Source organism: Dermacentor variabilis, chromosome 7 (assembly GCF_050947875.1).
Source record: "Dermacentor variabilis isolate Ectoservices chromosome 7, ASM5094787v1, whole genome shotgun sequence".
Classification (NCBI taxonomy): Eukaryota; Metazoa; Arthropoda; class Arachnida; order Ixodida; family Ixodidae; genus Dermacentor; species Dermacentor variabilis.
In genome coordinates this window covers 102,739,676-102,757,659 of record NC_134574.1, presented here as the reverse complement: position 1 = coordinate 102,757,659, position 17,984 = coordinate 102,739,676, and the positions used below count along the sequence as shown (strand labels likewise).

Sequence of the window (17,984 nt, the reverse complement as noted above, 5' to 3'; positions counted from 1 at the left end):
CACATATATACCCTACGGAAACGCAGTTACACATAAACCAATTGTCACATTACACAAAATGATGTTCACTCTATACGGTGCACACAATTATGCTGTGACATTACATAGTTTCGTAGCGATGCTGTGACATTTGTATATACAAATATGATCATGTATACAAGCCAAGAGTGCAGTTCTGTTGAGTACAATCGCGAATATTGCTTAGTCAACCTGCAGCGTTTCACAGCCTTCGTAATTTATCTGGCCCTTTACGCATATTTGAACAGAATATTACTTAACATACGAGGTCAGCGCGGGGATGAAGACAGAAAGTGGAAATCTCTTCCCACGCTGCGCATGCTTTTTTAACGAGATAACTGCCACTCGGTCGACCAAGGTATGCTGTCGACATAATCGGAGTGTAAACTAACCAATTTCTTTTTCTGCGCGTTCATGCCGAAGATGTTGCTGGTAACGAAGAGGCGGCCTGAAGGCCGTGCGATAATATACGACGACGCGTTGGTGACGTCCGCAAAGCCAGCTTCAAGCTCCTAACGAAACACTCAGCCCCTTCATGGACGGTGTCTCCGTGGGCAGACGTAGCTTAATTCCGAACGCTACGTTTTGATGACGAAGAGATTGGAATCTCGAACTTAGTGCCAGATGTAAACGTAACCACCTGGTGATCAAAAACAGAGTCTTTAGTCGCATTAGCATGGGTAGTAACACAAACCAACGATATGTTTAATAGGTTTGCTACCAGGTTTACAGACGAGAAGCTGGACGTGTTGCTCTATGTCACTGCCGCTAATTCGCGTTTTTTTCTTCTATGTATCAGGAGGTCTTCGACTCAGTAATAGCCAGTTGTATATACTTGTAATAAATATTTCAGTTATTTTCACGATATATAGCGCATCATCTTGGCTCAGTAAACTTTTGCAATTGCGGCCACGGCCTTGATGTTACCGATAGTCGGTGACGACCTAAGAATTACGAGGCTATATGTATATATTGGCTAACTCGAACACAATTTGCAAAGATGCGCAAGCCGATTACGCTCGCTTTTAATGCAAAAGCATTATGTGTCCCATTACGCGAAAATCCGTCGGCGTCGGCGTGACCGAAAGATGGTGCCAAAAATGGCCGACGGCGCAAACAGTGAAAAACACGTCGAATAATGCTCGGATGGACGTCAGATATCTCAGGGAGGTTCCCGTAAACACAGACAGTTAATGTATTTGAAAAGAAAACTTGGTACCTTTGGGTCTGGGTGGGAATCGAAATCGTGCCTCCGGGGTGTTAGACGACCGCGCTTCCCCGACACCAGGGCGGCTCCACTGTTCTCGCCGACTAAAAGTGTGCAGTGCGTGCATCGTTGTGCACGTGACGACGCAGCCAATGGGAAGGTGGTGGCGCCACGTCATGAGCGTATACAATGAGCGTGTCCATGACGTTCCGAGGTACGCAAACGGTATAATTGTTTCGCAACTTGAAAGAGCGTAGGTTAGGGCGTGTTGGTATTCCATAACTGAGGTTTTTAGCGCACGAAAAGGGACGAAAGACAGTGGCGAAACGAGGACACAGCGCTAACTTCCAACAGCTTTGTGGAATAAAACCATTGTTGGAAGTTAGCGCTGTGTCCTCGTTTCGCCACTGTCTTTCGTCCCTTTTCGTGCGTTAAAAACCTCAATTGTTTCGCATTCCCGCGCGTGGGCAGTCTCCTATCTAAATACATGGGAAAGGAGAAACCGTTTTTATAGGCAAACCACTGCACCAAATTCGATGAGGTTTGCTGCATTTAAAAGAAGTTAGAATCTACAGTGACTGTTCGTTGCGAATTTTCGACTTAGGTCGTCAATATTTTATCAAAAATTGATGGAAATCGCAAAGTTACAGAAACGACACTATCAGGTTTGCGGCTCAGCAACTCAGCAATGAAAAACGATATCACATTTTTGTGAATTACACCTAATCGTACATATCGAGGGGACAAAGGTGATATGTTATACACGGCTTTCGAATAGACACCTAATTTGTTAGTAGAACTTTTGCAAAGCCTTCGTAAACGATGTAACAAATTCACTTAAGATGTAAATTGACATATCGAATTTGCCCGCTTTGGATGCTCTAATGGAGGGAGTTCATAGAACTGCGATACCTGTTGTAGGCGCAGAGCTACAAATTTGTAAACGTCGTTCTTCTATATTTCTTTTTGTTCATACTTACCAATTTTTTGTAAATTCCATTGAAAAATTTCGGCCCTAAATCGAAATTCCGCTCGAACAGGCACTGGACTCTAACTTTCTCTCTCAAAATTCAACAAAGTTCATCAAAATCGGCCCAGCGATTGTCTCAGAAAAGCGTTTCTGCGCTTAAGAGGAAGCTTTAGCTCGGGCCCAACTCCGACGCGGCCTATTCAAATACATGTAAAACGCAAAAACGTTTTTATGAGATAACCTCTGGGCCGATTTTGATGAAATTTGTTGCATTTGAAAGAGAAAGATAAATTCTAGTGACTGTTCGAAGCGGAATTTCGATTTAGGGCTTGAATTTTCTTAAAACGATTTTCAAATATTTGACCGTTTGAAAAAAATAGAAGCACCAAGTTTACAAATTCATAGCTCTGCATCAAGAACTGATATCACAGATCTGTAAACGGCACCCATTAGATCATTCAAATCGGACAAATTCAATATGTCATTTTACATCTTACGTGAATTTTTTACGTTGGTTACAACGGTTTTGCAAAAGTTGTATTTCACTATGATTAATTCTTTTTATATTCATGTGTAACATGTCAATTTTGTCCGCTTTGGATGTACTATTAGATGCAGTTCACAGAATTGTATTATCATTTTTAGTGGTTAAGTTACAGAGTTGTAAACTTGATAGTTTCGTTTTCTGAAAACTTTCGATTTTTGCCAATTTTTAATAAAAAATTAACGATCTAACTCAAAAATTCGAAACCAACAGTCACTAGATTTTAAGTTTGTCTTTTAAATGCAACAAACCTCGTCAAATTTGGTGCAGTGGTTGCCGAGAAAAACGAATTCTCCTTTTACATGTATTTAGATAGGAGCAATCGAGCTAAAGCTAATATGTATTGGAATAGGCGGCATAGGTGGGGCCCGAGCTAAAGTGTCCTCTGAAGTGTTTTTGTTCACCCGATGACAAGCTTCGCGTACTTAAAAGAACTGTTCTCTTTCTATACAGATCCGTGTTTCTGTCACTGGTTACAGGATGAAAACTCAACGTCTAGGAAAATTTTTATGGGTAATTTGAGGCAAAGCTACAAGAAAGGATAATAATAAGCACGAGGACAAGAGAAGGCAACGAAGAAGCAAGTGTCTTCGCAGCGTTCTCTTCTCCTGATGTCTTTCTTTTTTGTGCGCTTTGCCTCAAGTTATGCAGAACCAACTAGCCCACCAGTTTGTACTCTTGAAATTTTATGGCTGATCTCGATATCACTACTCGGCCGTATAGCTAACATTTTAGCCTGAAACAACTAGCTTTTATTTTGCGATTATCCCGGATTTTACATTAGCAGAGCAAAGTCGTAAGGCTGTGAGCGGTCTCCAGCACGCTCGGCTCTCTTTCAGAGGTGACGAGCCGATGCAGATCGCTTTTAATTGCAAAAGCATTATATGTCCCATGAGTCGGAAAAGCCGGAGTTATCCGTAAGGAGTGGTTACAAAGATAATCATCAGTGACGCGATCAGTGTCTTGCATGATGCCAGTAGTAATACAGAATTAAAGCTAGAACAAGTTAGAGAAAGGTGACTTTAGGTGTAGTAAAGTGAATTAAGGTGAAGCGAATGAAAGTGACGTAATAGTTCTGCGGGAACCCACGAAGTGGAGAAAAGTAATTAATAAATGAAAAATGAGGCATCATAAGATTGGGTAATTAGTTATTTATTTTTATTTGCTATTATTAATTTAATTATTTATTATTATAACTTTATTTATTACTTTTCTCCACCTTCCGGGTTTCCGCGGAGCTATTACGTCAAATCTCTTGCCTTCGCTTCGTGTTATGGATAGATGCGGTCGTCTCGGGTTCGAGTCAGGGACCAGGACAAATTTTTCTTCAACTGCGGGGCTTTTTTTTTTTTTTTTGAGGAACCCGTGTCGGTTTCCTTTGTAGCAATGCTATGATTGGGTGGATGCTCATTTTTCATTTATTAGTGAACGAAACTGGATTAAGGTGGATTAAACTTCATACAAATTAGAGCAAGGTGGCGTAAGATTGGTAAAAATTAGAGCGAGGTTGATTAAGACGGACTAAGGCTGATTAAAGTGGATTAAGGTCAACTAAACTGTATTTAGGTTGGCACAAATTAGATTAATGTGGATTAATGTTGTTACACATTATAGCAAAGTGGGCTAGGGTGGTTTAAGGTGGAGTAAAGCAGATTAAGGCGAATTATTGTGGATTAACGTTGGTACACATTAGAGCAAGGTGGATTAAAGTGGATGAAGGTGTATTAAGGTTGGTACACATTAGACCAAGGTGAATTATGTGGATTAAGGTAGAGCTGACAAGGATACGTGACAATGTATGACGCCACGGGTCTAAAGTGGCTTAGGGTTTCTCTTTGACCTTTCTGCTGTCGCGAAGTATTTCTGAGTGTTCTCAAGGCCTACAGATTTATGCTTTCTTTTTGAGAAATGGCGCATACATTGCAGAAGAAAAAAAATTGGCCTCTAGCATCAATGTTTATAGTCGGTGAATTCCTACCTAAGAACTACCGACAAGCTCCTGCCATAAAAAAAAGAAACACTGTTACTGGAGTATCCTTGCGTGGTTTCAATATGCAAACGCATTACCACTTGTCTAATGAAGTGGTGCTTCAGAAATTAATTAAATGCTCCAGAAATCAAAAACGCAGTGTGGCTACGGCAACACGCTGAACTGCGTATCATGTTTAAAGGCTATCGCTTCGTTTTCGATCTTATTGGTTCCGTTTTGGCTAGTCAAATACCAAAGCAGTTGAACAGGAAACCACGAAAACGCGTAGCTTAATATTATAGCAGAAATAAGTTAACTGTTCGGAAAACATGAATCGCAGGAACATCGACTCGATAAACAAAATCATACTTTTTCACAGCTACGGCCGCAATTGTCGTCTGCATGCATCGCACTAATGCCGGCCTATAATCGCTATCGCGCTCACGTACCTGTCACCGTTTTCAGCATGCTTCCGGTGATCGACTACATCCTCACTGCAGATCGGAAAATTCTGATAAAAGAATGTTCAACGGCGTTTTCCGCGTTACACTTCATGATTAGACACTCTGACCGGTAAGATTTCCATTGCACTAAAACAAGAAAAATGGGCACCATGAAAATTGGTTGTCAGTGCCCTAAAGACTTGCTAAGGAGCTGAGTTTCAGGACCCCATCACATCTATACGCCTTCGATGACTCATGTAACCATGAACCGTAATGTACCCTTTATTATTTCTTTCTTTCGGTCAACGAAGCTGGCTTACTGACCGGCTTGTTTTGTGATAATTGCATTTCTATAGTCTTACCCGCCGCAGCAGATAAGTGGCTCTATGGTGTTGCGCTCAATTGGCTGAACTCGCGAGGTCGCGGGTTCGAACTATTCCATTGGGGGCGGAATTCAAGAACGCTCGTACACTCCGTGCATTTGGTGCACGCTAAAGAACACCAGTTGGTCGAAATTAATCCGAAGATCCCAGCTACCGCGCGCTGCATAATCAGATCGCGGTTTGGCCCCGCAAAACCTCATATTAAAGAAAAGAAAGAAAAAAGAGAAGAAAAAGATTCTATTCTCGTGTTACTCTTCCTTGCACTAAGCTATATACGAAGCTTCCATAGCACACTCCATGCAGGTTACGTCCATACCGGGTAATCCGTAAAACGGTCTTACCTTCACGATGCTGGAGGCGTCACCATGATGATTCTTGCATTCCAGGACAGCGTCCTTGAAGCGCAAATTCTACGCTTCGTGTATAGCGGCTCAAAAGCTCTCTTTTGAACGTCGACAACTGTATACATATATATATGTCGAACGAGCACTCGAAAAGCTCAGTCGCCGATGCAGAAACGTAATGTCAACGTAAACAATCCGCGCACGGCTTTCATGAACGAGAAGCATCGCTGCGAGAAAAAAAAAGAAATAAAAGAAAGAACTACAACGCAGAAGGCAAAAAGAACCGTCCAGTTCTGCAGATCCGAGGTACACAGAAACCGATCAGTCACATCTCCAGTCGGGCGGCGTACAAGCGCCGACTTAAGAGAGAGAGAGAGTCCGAATAGAGAGGTCCATGCTTGACACGAGAGCTGCAATCGTTCCGTATCGGACGAGACAGACTCTGAGGTGACATCTGCGACCAATTGAGTCGCAAGACTGAGCAGGCGAATTCCGTCTGTTCCTGCAGACGACGCCTATCTCTCTCTCTATACACACAGATCACGGCAACGCTTCTGCAATGCTGTCGACAGACGTGCGCCCGCGCGCTCTTCCGTCGTCTGCTTGATCAGTTGTGCAATCACTCAAAAAAAAAAAAAAAGGAGCTCTAACGCAAACACTGACGCCGCGCTCTGAACGCGCGATTTAGCGCAAGCGCGGAGCCATGCATGCGCGGCGTTTCCCGAGCTCGTGTGACGATGACTTCGTTCCGGGACACTGTCACGCAACGACGCCACCGAGGCAGCTTACGTAACCTAGATCGTGTGACCTGCACGCGCACATTGGCGCTGTCTCCTCGGCCGCAACGGCGGGAGTCAAAATTTTCGCGCTCAACTTACGCGACAAATGCGCGCTTTCGTGCGATAGCGCGACAGCGCCAAGGTTGCCGGAAACCTTGGTTATAACTTTATGAGGGTGCCGAGCGCGCCGAGACACATTACGGGAACTCCGGTTTGCGTGGCGTCGCTTAGAGGGGACTGAGCTTCACAACTGTGCTGGACATGGGCGCGTACTACGTACTATAAACTGGTTATATATAGATTGTCGACTGTATAGTTCTCTTCTGCCATTCAGTTTTGAAGAAAAGTAAGCGAACATGAGCTATACCATGACCGTAAATAATCAAAGAGCTTAACGTTAGCGTGACAGTTGACATATAGTCACGTTCTCCCTACAACAATAGCAATGAGTGTAAAGCAATGCGTCATTTATTTATTCAGCTGTATATATATATATATATATATATATATATATATATATATATATATATATATATATATATATATATATATATCAATGAGAAGAAAGGGGGTTAACCGAGGGGCCCGATTTTTATTAGTCATATCATAAGAAGCCAACAAACACTGACACCAAGGACCACATAGGGGAAATTACTTGTGCTTAATAAGTGACGTAATGAAACGATAAATAATGTAAATTAAAGTGGATGAAAAAAACAACTTGCCGCAGGTGGGAACCGAACTCACAACCTTCGCATCCACTTTAATTTACATTATTTATCGTTTCATTACTTCACTTATTAAGCACAAGTAATTTCCCCTATGTTGTCCTTGGTGTCAGTGTTTGTTGGCTTCTTATGATATGACTATATATATATATATATATATATATATATATTACAGGGCACCTATATATAGTGCCACAGAGGGAAGTGAAGTCGTCAAGCCCTATAGCAAACAGGAATATCAAGATGCAACATGCTCTTAAAGCGCTCTACTATAGATTAAGCCAAATACAACATGATATGAATTACAAATGTCCCATATAGCTGCGTCAATAATTTCACGACAAGAAATGTGCCGACACGCTCCGGGTGGCGGGACGCTCGAAATATACTCCAGAAATGCGCTTCGTGCATAGTTTACTGTGTATATATAGCGTGCATTGCTATTCGGATACGTTTACGATTCGTTAGAGCAGCGAACATGTTTGTTTGTCCTCGATCCGCCGCAGTGGACCAGCGGCTATGGGCGGCTGAATACGAGGTCGCGGGTGCGATTCGCAGCAGCTGTAGTGGTGGCCGTGTACTTCGATGATGACAGAATGTACGGAGAAAAAAAAAGAAAAACGCTCGTCACGGTGCTTTCGGGTGTCTGGTAAAATTAATTAATTAATTAATTAATAATGATGACGCTGAACGTGGGAGAAGTGGAACGAGCGCGGTCGCTCCGAGAGGCGCCAACGAACCAGCTGTGGAAGGAGACGACGACGACGGAGCCAGTCGTGATGATGATAGTTTTGCGTCTACGCACGGACACGATCCTCGGCGGGCAAAGTAGCACTTAACAGCTTCGCTGTAAAACAGCCCTATACATGCGGTCAAACTCAATTCGGAGCGCATCCACTAACAACGCGACCCTACCCGCGTATAATCCGCTGTACAATCTCGCAAAGCTTAAGCTCCAGAATTTAATTGAAATTGCGCTCCTTTTTTTCTTTATTATTATTTTTCTTCATTTGTCCTCGTCCGCGACGCGTTATTTATACGTCTGTCTGTTCACGCGTACTATATGTCCCATTTGAAACAATTCGCGGGATGTACACAACACCGGATGCGACAGTATGCGCGGAGTATGCGCGTGACATTTGCATATTATACGGCGCAGCGATGTATCGGCGGACGCGCGCACCAAAGCGGGGAAAAAAAAAACCGGGTCGCACGTCCGTCAGGTGTGTTTGAACAGAAGCGCGCAATACGCGAGCCGCATATGCGCGGAGGAGATCGTTTCATCACGAGTATGCAAGGCTGGACGAGTGTCGCTTCGTCTTTCTTTTTTTTGTTTCTTTTTCTTTTTCCCCACCATGCTCGACGCACGCGTCGTAGTGCAAGCATCACGCATCACGAAACGGAGCTCCTATTGCACGCACGCGACGATCATGACGACTCTTTGTCTATCTCTCTCTCTCTCTACCCCCTCTCCTCCTTATATGAGGCGCGGGTGGGCATCTGTACAAAAACGCCAGCTATACGTGGCACGCAGTTTCGACGTATCCTATTCGCACTTTCCAGCGACTATAGGGGGCGCGGAGAACGTTTCAATATGGCGGGGATAGAGGTGATGGAGCCGACACGAAAGCGTGCGCGTCTACAGGTGCAGGCGGCTCACGGGCCTCTAGTATCTCTAAGCGCGATCCTTGATCTTGCAAAGGAAACGCAGAGATGTGTTGTAGAAGGAGAGGCTGCGTTTAACGCTGGCCATATAATATGCTGCGGTATACGAGCGACGACAAGCGCGGCTGTCGAGGTCGAGTCACTATGCCTGCAGACAAGCGCCGTGAGAGGCCCCCCGCATACTATAAAAGTTCAAGTCTGCAATGAAACCGGCGCCGTAAAGGTCAGTATTTCACCTTACGTTTTTTTTAAAGATATACGTGATGTACGAGAATTGACACCAAGCAGTTAATTGGTGGCGCTCGGATGTAAACAAAGCGCAGTACCCCTCATGCCGCTGCATAATATAAACGTTGTGTGCATTGATGACGTTATGTGCATTCATGGCTCCCTGCAATGGCTTATTTGTGGAATGCTTGTTAAAAATGCCAGGTAACACGGAAACATTTCAGTAGTGCCGATTTAGAAGCTATGAGCGAGACAATGAGGTGTGCCAGCGCGCCCCGTTTCCAGCATGATTAGCGTTTTCGCGTGCTGTACGGCGATTTCGCCAAAGTGCAACGCGTTAAATGCAATTATTTTTTTACTTACTTCTCGGGCTTAAACGCGCAATTTCGTCGTTCTAGTGTCATAAAAGCACCAATGTGTTGTTTTCGGCTTCCAGAATTCAATGTGCATGTGGGAGCCTACGCATTTGCCCTGTAAATAATTAGCGCGGTTTTAAGGTCGTTTGCGTGCTTAACATTGGTTTGATTGTTTTCAGGGAGAATGCACGTGCAAGGCCGGTCTCTCTGGTCAATGCAAACATTTGTTTGCCACTTTGATATATTTGAACAGGTAAAACTTTATACATCATGTGTTTATTTATTTTCATTAGTTGGCTTGCCTGTAATGTGCATCAAGTGACAGTGAATATGTTTACCTTATGTCGAACTAAGAGCCACAATGTAAAAGGCGAACATAGAAGTCAGTGGCAATGATGCCTTTTCAATGCCATCTGGGGCTTGTTGTTGCACTAGGAACAGAGTTTCAAGAACATGCACACAGCAATCAATTGAGTATGTGTTGCTTCAGTCACTTCAGGTGGGCACAGGCTGTATTAATAACCACAGAATGCCCAGAAATGTTTTAAACGTTCTGGGCTTTTTTATTTGTTTACTGTAGGATTTTGATTCTGAATCTGCTGTAAAATATTGTTGATGTAACTTACTAACACGGAAACAAAGGATGAAACAAAATGGAACCAATGTACACAAGCGCTAACTCAAAACTGAAATGGTTCCCGTCTGTCTCATTTTTTTTTCCGCACTACCAAGTTGCATCATAGAATTCCAACTAGCCCCATCGCGACACTGTTAGGAAACATTTTCTTGAATCATATGAAAGATGCAGAAAAAAGCCAATACACAGAGTATTTCAGCAAGGTATGTTTATTTTGATGTACAGGACAAGTGCCACTTCCCTGGATGCATTGTCATGCACGGATGTGCAACAACAGTGGGGACGTGCCAGTGCCGCCAGCATCTACAAACCAAGGCCAATTAGTTTGTTTTGCCACGTCGAGCAGCTTCAACCAATAAGTGTCCCTGAAGATGTTCAAGCCCTGATTAGGAAAGAACTTATCGATGCAGTACCAAATTCTGCACTGGCAAAACACAAAACTCGTGCAAGAAAGTCAATCCCTTTCACTAGCAATTTGAACATAGTCCGCGCCATCGACACAATTTTCACACAAGGTTGCTACTTGAGAGAGCACACAAAATTTTCATTTTTTGAATCGGTGCTAGATGGTGAAAAAACAGTACTGAAAAGGTTTACTCTTGAACATCTCAATGAAAATGAAAAGAGTTTCTATCTTCAAAATGTGTGCCTCTCCTATGCCAAAGCTAGGGAAATATGCCGCGAGACAACTGATCAGTCATCCACTCTGTGGCACAGCGAAAGAAAAAAAAGAATTACTGGAAGCATCTGCAGAGAACTCTACACGTTTGAAGAAAGAGGTACACGCAGTTGGGAAGCAAAGCTGGACAGGCTGTACTGCAGGGAGCCTTTCAAGGGAAATGAAGCCACAATGTATGGAAAAGACAACGAGCCTCTTGCACTTGAAGAGTACGAGAAGACTCATAACGAAAGCGTGAGCAAGCTGGGACTCGTCGTCATTCCAGATGTTCCTTGGCTTGGCTACAGCCCGGATGGAATAAGTGAGCAGAGGGGAACGAACATCTTGCTGGAAGTGAAGTGTCCTGTTCTAGGCAAGCACTCTAGCATACAAGACCTTGTAAATGCTAAGAAGCTGGCATTTATTGTGTGTGATGGAGAAAATTATGCATTGAGACGTGCTCACAAGTATTATTCCCAGGTTCAACTGGGCATGCTCCTCCTTAACATGAATCTGTGTCATTTTATAGTATATTCGAAAGTTGAGAGCCTTGTCATTCATGTGCCGAGAGACACCGAGCATATTCAGGCACTTGTAGACAGGCTGCAGTATGTCTACTTCAAAAGGGTACTACCTAAGCTTGTGCAGATTAGCAAGGCTTGAAAGTATGTTGGTGTTCATAGGTTTTTTTCGTTGTTGATCACTTCCATTCAGTGGGAGGGGGGATACTTAGAAGAAAAGCTATTCAGTACTTTGTAATATTTACGAATTGCAATATATTAAAAAATTAAATTATGGGGTTTTACGTGTCAAAACCACTTTCTGATTACGAGGCACGCCGTAGTGGAGGACTCCGGAAATTTCAACCACCTGGGGTTCTTTAACGTGCACGAAAATCTAAGTACACGGGTGCTTTCGCATTTCGCTTCCATCGAAATGCGGCCGCCGTGAATTGCAATATATGTAGCAGCAATTAAGCAATTGTTAATTATATTTACTGTTCAATGTCTGCTAAGGAAAGTATAGCAAATTGTGAGAACTGAAATGGCAAGTTTTTGAAGCATCGAAGAAGCAAAATGAGGAGTTCAAGTTTGGTTCTAGGTTTTGCAGCATATGCATAAATGGCCAGCTGCAAATTTTGCTTGTATTCTGTCATTTAGTGCTTTTGGATGTCTAGTCATGGAGTTTCATTTTTTACTCTACAACCTGTGATGTTTTCTCTGCAAATGACACCTTTACAAGTGTCTACAGTGCACATGTTGCAAAAAAGAGAAGAAATCTGTTGATCCTTTTTTTAAGCAACTATTTATTTTGCATTCTTCGAAAAGCTAGTCACACAGCAGCTCATAATTCCTGAAGAGCTTGTTTGCAGTCACTCTAAAGTACTTGAGCGAATACAAGTAGTTTTTTACTTGAAAATTAGTGCTTCTGTGTTTATAACTGGTCCTTTGTACCTGATATACTTGGCTGCTTTTTTTTTTTACTTGTCAGTACACGTATCACACCTATAAACATACCACAATAAACATTCCTCCTGTAAATGTGTGTCTGCGTTTTGCTATGTGATATTCAATATTTACTATTTGTTAGAAAATGTTGATATTCGCCCTCCTCTCAACTTTCATATGTCTCTTAACTGAATGTGTACACATCACTTCCATTTGTATAGGTTGTCTGCAAATAAATGTATGCCACATGCGAGGCTCTCGCATGCTCGTATATTTGCCACCTGCTCTCGGTTCACATTCTTCACGTCTTTGTGGTTGCAATGCCCACAAGTTCACAGCTGTACTTAGTCACACATTGCAATGTACACGACAAAGTGATGAAAAAATAAAAAAAAAATAACCATCACGCCTATTTGACCCAACAGCGCATACTATAGACAGTATGTATAATTGAACAGCTGATGATGTCGCACAAATTAAGTGGAAAATACACCAAAAGAGATTGTTCTGTTAAAGTAACATTAACATTCGCCAGTTTGTGTTCCGTTAACCATAGCAATATGTGTCTGATCAACACTGATAGGTTAGTGAGGGCTAGGATTCACCTCAATTTGAACAGGGAAAGATTAAAATTGGTCAAGAAGAAACAAGCCAATCTAGATGCAGTAAGGGTAAAAGCAGACCAATTCAGGCTGGTAGTTGCAAACAAATATGCAGCCTTAGAACAGAGATGAAGATGACATAGAGCTAATGAATGAAACCGTTACGAGGATGGCTTCAGAGGCAGCAATTGAAGTGGGAGGCAAGGCACCAAGGCAACCAGTAGGCAAGCTCTCCCAAGTAACAAAGGACCTAATAAAGAAGCGACAAAGAATGAAAGTGTCCAACTCAAGAGATAAGATAGAATTTGCGAAACTGTCAAAACTGATCAACAAGGCGAAAATAATTGATTCGAAATTATAACGCGATAAAGACTGAAAAAAGCCGTAAAAGATGGACGCAGCATGAAATCGGTGAAGGAAGCTTGGCGTAGGTCAAACCAAGATGTATGCACTAAAAGATAAGCAGGGTAATGGCACCAGCAATCTCGAAGTTATAGTAAAAGCAGCAAAAGAATACAAATGGGTTGGAGCACATGCCAGATCCTGGCTGGAAGCTTACCATTATCATTAAAAAGAAAGGTATACAATCAGCGCATTCTACCGGTGCTAACATATGGGCAGAAACGTGAAGACTGACAAAGAAGCTTGCGAACAAGTTGAGGAACGCGCAAAGAGCGATGGAACGAAGAATGTTAGGCATATAGTTAAGAGACAGGAAGATAGTGGTGTGGATCAGAGAGCAAACAAAGATACCGAATATACTTATTGACATTATTAGAAAAATTTGAGCTGGGCACATCATGTAATGCGTAGGTTAGAAAACCGGTAGACCATTAGGGTTGCAGAATGGGTGCGAAGAGAAAGGAAGCTCAGTCGAGTACGGGAGAAGTATAGCTGGGGTGATGAAATTAAGAAATTCGCAGGCACTAGTTGAAATCGGCTGGCACAGGACAGGGATAATTGAAAAGTCGCAGGGATAGACCTTCGTCCTGCAGTGGACATAAAATAGGATTGCAATGATGAGGATGAATTGTGTCAGCTTTGCAAGCGTGCTTACTGAAATTTATCATCAGCCAGTATTGGTGCGCACAAGTTAGTTAGCCCACACGCAACTGTGAACAGCTCATTGATATAAGGCAGCATTTCCCAGGACAGAGTTGAGTTGAAGAGCTTAAATATTTTAACTCGTTGTATTGCTCGTTCTACATGAACCCGTGCCCTAGCAATATCAGCTGTCCTAAGGGCATCATTGCGGTCAAACTGGCAGTCCTTTTTAGCAAAAGGTGGCCGAATTACGCCAATTGCACGGGCAGTGCACAAGTCATCAATGAAAAAACCCCTATCGACCATAATGTCATCTGTGAATGACTCGAACTTCTCCAGTATTGCACACTCAGCTGTAATGGCTTTGTCTGAGGCTCGTCCACCAAATGCTTCACTGATGAATGTTATTGTGCCAGCTGGACTTACACATATGAGAAATTTTACAGTGTAAGTCGACTTGTATTGTGAATATGTCAGTAGCTGACATTTCACACAGCGAGATCTTTCAACTGGGATTTCTGTGCAATCTACAACACCTCGCACTCTCGGATACTGTTTAAAGTGCGAAGGCATATTGTTTAAAATTTCCTCCTTTGAAGGCCACTCAATGGCAGCTTTCAGCACTGCAGCAGCAAGAGGCAGTGTGTGCACAAAATATCTGTGTATGGACGAAATGCTGCATTGAAAAAGTACACTGAGACAGGAAAATGACATAGCCTGTTTCAGAACTATGAACACCAAAATAACTCTGTCCCTCACAGAAGCTTCCATCCTATTTGCCGCCTCATACTTCTCTACGAGTGAAACAATCTTGTTTAGAAGTGCATGAGAAGGTACGCCAGTCAAAGTGTTTAGGTGAGCATCAGAAAGAAGCACGTCCGAAATCCTAAATTTTTGTGTGAAGTCCAGTGAGTTCACTTGAACGGATTTGTTTAGCTCAGGTGTGTGGCCCAGCTCTTGAAGTTCAACAAGTGCCCTTGCAGCGTCTCGTTCTGTAACGCAAGAAAAAATTTAGAGCGAAATTGGTACAGTTTTAAGCAAAAAGTTACCTGCTGTTGTTCGTGAGCAAGAGCTTGAAAGGGGGGGAAGCCAATCCTGCACAGGTGGGTCTGCAATACAATGATGGTGAACTAAATCCTTCATAAAACCATGTGAAGTGTCCTACAACACGGTGTATTCAGTCCTACGGCAAAATAAAACAAGATGCATTGCACTGGCTTGCCTTTGCTCTAAAATTCAAGAGCAGAGAGAGAAAGTATCAGATGCGAAAGGCGGGGAGGTTGGCAGGGAGGTTACCTGGAAGGTAAACATCCACTTTGCTAACCTGGTGCACAGGTGAAAGGGTAAGGGGGGTGCCGAAATATTACAAAGAAAAGCACAAAAAGTGAGAAAGATCATAGAAAAAAACACATTCACACACACAGAACACTATTGCATCAGAGTCACTCCAGTAGGTTACTTGCCTAAGGTGACATTAGAAAAGCCTTAGTCTCTTAATAGTAGAACGTGTATTTATCTAGGTGCCCAAAATCTTTCGGCGATACCACTCTCGATATATTGCCCTTTGCAGTTGCACAACCGGACTCGCCTTGTTTGGTGAAACGGCAAACTTAAACATGCGGTAACGCCTATGCATCATCAAAACTTGGGTGCGAAGGTCGGAAAAAAAATTCTCACCATTGTATTTACTTTCTTCCAAATTATCAGGAAGCTCGCATGCGCAATCTTCATTAATGACGACTTCAGATACGTCGTCCTGTTGGCCCTCGTTTCCTGCAACATTGTTAGGTCAATAGAAGAGATGCTTTAAGACCAAGCAAAACAAATACAAGATCACAAACGCTTGCGCAGTACCTCCGATCGGTACACAACTTTCACTACAGCCAAAAAAAGTAGCGAACGCCTTGCACATTGACCGCCTGTTTGATTTTCACACAGAACGACTAAGAACAGATGCAGAATACGTTCGCTAGTGTGAAATGCTCACTACGCAGCGTCAGGCACCGTCGAGGAATATTTACCGAAACAGCGCGAGTGCAGGCAGAACATTTAATAAACGGTGACACTTGCGTACTTAAACTTACCTTGAGAATCTGTGGGGGGCTTTCTTCGGGGAACCCTAGGCCTCACACTTGCTTCGTGGGAGCGCATAGGGATCTTTTGCGAAGGCACGGCGTTTCTTTTCAGCCGCTTTCGTAAGGGCTTCAACCCGTCTTTAAGGCAAAATTTCACAATCAGCTCACCACAAGAATAAAATGAAATCATTGAGAGCATCGCAACAGTCAATTACTCACCAAGGTGGCCCCAAAAGAAGTCGTCTTTGTTAAAATGATCGCTACATACGACCATTTCTTCGCTCACTTGCTTCCCGATGCGGAGCTTGATCGCCCACAACTTCCTCCGTTTTTTATCTTTTGGAAAGTGGTGCAGGCTCACTTTTCCGGAAATTGCACGATTTGTGCATTGCGGCACACTGCACATGCGGTTGCTCTTCGCTCGTCGACTGTTTTCTTCCATAACGAAGAGCACAAGTACGCCAACGCAGCTGCAGAAACCGCGTGAGCGAGAAATCCATCACCCCCTCCCGGCTTCCGAAAAGATCCGCGCGGCGGCGCTAGCGTTTCTGGAAAGCGCGAATAGGCGTTTGCCTTAACACAGCCGAGCCATCACGTAACCATGTATCAAAGCTGTGAACTATACTCAAGTCCAAGTCGCAGTGAATTCTATTTTCTTTTCTTTTTTTTCACTCTTGAAACAACAACTGAACGCGGTGAAGAGAAGATAAAAGATACAACGCGCAGAGCCCGGGAGCTTCAAAAGATACACCCGACAGAACAGTAACTAGCCTGCCTAGCATAGTATTTGGCCGCTGCTGCCCCCATCGTGGACCTCTCGCGAGGGTACACCTGAAGGTCACTGGGGAAGCCCCAGTAATGCATCAGTAATGCAAATTAAATTGAATTAAATTGGTAGAGCATCACACGCGTAGTGTGAAGGCGTGGGACCGTGGCCCACCTGCGGCAAGTTCTTTTTATCCAATTTTATGTCCATTAATTTATCATTCCTTTATTTCAATTAATGAGCACAAGTCATTTGCCCTGTGTTTTCCTTGGTGTCATTGTTGGCTTCTTATGATATGATTATTAAAAATCGGGCCCCTCGGTTAGCCCCCTTTCTACTCGTTTATATATATATATATATATATATATATATATATATATATATATATATATATATATATATATATATATATATATATATATATATATATATATATATATATATATATGAGAGAGAGATGGAGATGGAGGGAGAGAGTGAGAACAACAAAAGAAAGAGAGGAGAGCCGAACGCGCGTCAGGGTTGGTGCCCTATGCAGTGTTAAGAACGGCCAGCTGCAGTGCAAGTTTGACACCCAGTTGCGACTGGGGAAGCAACATCTCGGGAGCATGGCGCCAACCTCTAGCCACAGTGTGACTAAATCGACTTTGTGTCGGGAAACAAGACGCGCATCCCCCACTCTCCGTCGCTTCAGCTAGGATGCGTTCGGTGAAGCAGGCTTTGTGCTGAAACCGCCGCCAACCTCTAGCCTCAACGCCATTGTGGCGGAATGAGTTCGGCGGGCCAACTATTGTTACCAAATTCCCCAACGCGGACCTGATCTGCTACGGGTGCGCGAGTTGCCGCGGGAACGCCGTTTTGCGCTGCTTCCCCCGCACCGGCCAAGACGCAAGACAACGCGCTACCCGGAACGGCTCCGAGTTCTACGAAGCCCCTCTGACGTCGGCTCCGGACCTTCGCACCTGTGTATGCGTGTGTGCGTGTGTGTGTGTAAACCGTGCCGCGGAGAGGCGTCTAGTTTGCGATGACTAAACGAACGTCCGCATCACCTTGTATCGGGAGAGGACCGAGTGTTTAAAAACAGCTGTTGTGCGGCTGTTCAGGACACTCTCTCTCAAGC

General features: G+C 43.5%; 3 long non-coding RNA genes across 3 annotated transcripts; 1 reads left to right on the top strand and 2 right to left on the bottom strand.

Annotated features, from left to right (window-relative positions):
- The first annotated feature begins 8,961 nt into the window (after positions 1 to 8,961).
- On the top strand, positions 8,962 to 10,877 carry LOC142587712 (uncharacterized). Its single transcript, XR_012829612.1, has 3 exons — positions 8,962 to 9,273; positions 9,814 to 9,887; positions 10,497 to 10,877. It is a non-coding gene; the product is annotated as an uncharacterized LOC142587712 (long non-coding RNA).
- Positions 10,878 to 12,215: 1,338 nt separating this feature from the next.
- LOC142587713 (uncharacterized) lies at positions 12,216 to 15,693 on the bottom strand. Its single transcript, XR_012829613.1, has 2 exons — positions 15,073 to 15,693; positions 12,216 to 15,015 (listed from the first exon to the last, which is right to left on the bottom strand). It is a non-coding gene; the product is annotated as an uncharacterized LOC142587713 (long non-coding RNA).
- Positions 15,694 to 15,701: 8 nt separating this feature from the next.
- LOC142587711 (uncharacterized) lies at positions 15,702 to 16,641 on the bottom strand. The gene is made up of 3 exons (XR_012829611.1): positions 16,318 to 16,641; positions 16,108 to 16,236; positions 15,702 to 15,796 (listed from the first exon to the last, which is right to left on the bottom strand). It is a non-coding gene; the product is annotated as an uncharacterized LOC142587711 (long non-coding RNA).
- Between the last annotated feature and the right edge of the window lie 1,343 nt (positions 16,642 to 17,984).